The sequence below is a fragment of the Neovison vison genome, chromosome 3 (assembly GCF_020171115.1).
Source record: "Neovison vison isolate M4711 chromosome 3, ASM_NN_V1, whole genome shotgun sequence".
In the NCBI taxonomy this organism is placed as follows: domain Eukaryota; kingdom Metazoa; phylum Chordata; class Mammalia; order Carnivora; family Mustelidae; genus Neogale; species Neogale vison.
In genome coordinates this window covers 212,127,182-212,129,256 of record NC_058093.1, presented here as the reverse complement: position 1 = coordinate 212,129,256, position 2,075 = coordinate 212,127,182, and the positions used below count along the sequence as shown (strand labels likewise).

The 2,075-nt window shown below is 43.4% G+C and overlaps 1 pseudogene; it reads left to right on the top strand.

The window, feature by feature from the left end:
* Positions 1–1,046: 1,046 nt before the first annotated feature.
* Positions 1,047–1,622, top strand: LOC122903163 (annotated as a pseudogene).
* Positions 1,623–2,075: the final 453 nt, after the last annotated feature.

Below are 2,075 nucleotides of genomic sequence, written 5' to 3'. Positions count from 1 at the left end.
TGGTAGCAGTTCTAGATTTGCCACTTCTTGAGTCGGCAGGAGGAGCTGAGAAACCACAGAGGAACTGGCCAGGCACGGAGCTAGGCAGAGCCCCTGGTAACTTGCAGCTCCTCTGAAAGTGGGGTTCCTGCAGAAGGGCAGGGGTCACGTGGCATTTCAGCACCCCTCAGCGTTCACATAAAAATTGAGGATGAGGACAAGGTGGGCTTTAGAAAGCTGCTTGGCCCCCTGTCACTGTGCAGCTTTTTAAAATTTTGTGATGAAATACATATAACATCGAATTTCCCATCTTAACCACTTTCCCCCTTTGATGAATGTTTATTCATCAAAATGCATACCAAGTAGTATGCCCGGTATCAGAGATACAACAACAACAACCATCAGGTGACAGATTTCCCAGTCGACCATAAATTCATTGTCAAATGCTGACCCTTAAAGTTGGCGGGGAAAGTCCAGAGTCTGCTGGCCTACAGCTTCTGACACATGGAAATGTAATTGTTCAAGTTCAGAATGTCTGAAATCTTAAATGTAAGGGAAAAAAATCATGACTCAAGCTTATTACTTCTCGGGGAGCCCAGGCTGATTGTACAATTATCTCCTCAGTAGAAGAGTCTTCTTAGAAGCCAAGTTTGTAATGTATTAAAGTGTATTATTAATGTATTAAAAGTAACGTATTAAAATGCATACATGGGCAGGATCCAGCCAGAAATGCAGTCAAACTCTCAAGTTTGCCCTCCCTCTACCTGAACACTATTTCGTTAAAATGCTCTTTCTTCAAAAAAAATACTCTTTCATACAGGGACACCTGGGTGGCTCAGTGGGTTAAGCCTCAGCCTTCAGCTCAGGTCCTGATCTCAGGGTCCTGGGATCGAGCCCTGAATCGGGCTCTCTGCTCAGTGGGGAGACTGCTTCCCCCCATCTCTCTCTGCCTGCCTCTCTGCCTACTTGTGATCTCTGTCCGCCAAATAAATAAATAAATAAATAAATAAATAAATAAAATCTTTTAAAAAATGTTTCATACACACTTTGGCACATCTACTGGGGGAATGAAGACTGTTCTCAGCAATAAGAACTTCGTCATTCCAGAAGGTGTTGATGTCACTCTGAAGGGATGCACTGTTATTGTGGAGGGCCCCGGAAGAACCCAGCGAAAGGACTTTAATCCCATCCCTGTAGAACTCAGTCTCCCTGGAAGGAAAAGAAGCAGCTCCCAGTTGACAAATGGTGAGGAACTAGAACAGAACCAGCTACCTGTTGGTGCTGTCTGTGGTCACGTATAGAACACAATCAAGGGCGTTACCCTGGGCTTCTGGGACAAGACGAGGTGTATGCTCAGTTTCTCATCCATGTTTTTATCCAGGAGAATGGTTCTCTTGTTGAAATCTGAAATTTCTTGGCTGAAAAATATATCTGCAGGGGTTTAGATGAGGCCCAGCGTTACTTGTTCTGTATCTCAAGTCCAGAAAAGTGAATTAATTCTTGGAGGCAATGACATTGAACTTGTATCACACTCAGCTGCTTTGATTCAGCAAGCCACAACCATTAAAAACAAGGATATCAGAACATTTGGGGATGGTATCTATATTTCTGAAAAAGGAACAGTTCAGCAAGCTGATGAATAAGATCTAAGCTGTCCAGCTACAGAAACAGCAAGATGCCAGATGAGTTTTCAGACTTATTTGTGACAGCCTAAAGATGCAATGAACGCTGTACTGATTTGGGGTTTTTTCTTAAACCAATCATCCTTTCGAACGGTTTGGCCATTAAACCGTTCAGAAGTAAATCGTAGTGTGCTGTCCATATTGTTCCGAGACACATTTGTTATCTCTGTGGTTTTGTTTGGTTTTGGGTTCTTGTTTGTATTTCTTTCCTTTTTTTATTATTATGGTAAAATACACACAGCATGAAATTTACCACCTTACCCATTTCTGAGTGTCCAGCGACACTCAGCGACATTAAGCACATTCACACTGTTGTGCAGCCATCACCACCCTCCTTCTCCAGAACTTTGTCATCTGCCCAAACTGAGACTCTGTCCCCATTAAACACTAACTCCCCTTGCCCCTGCCCCTCCC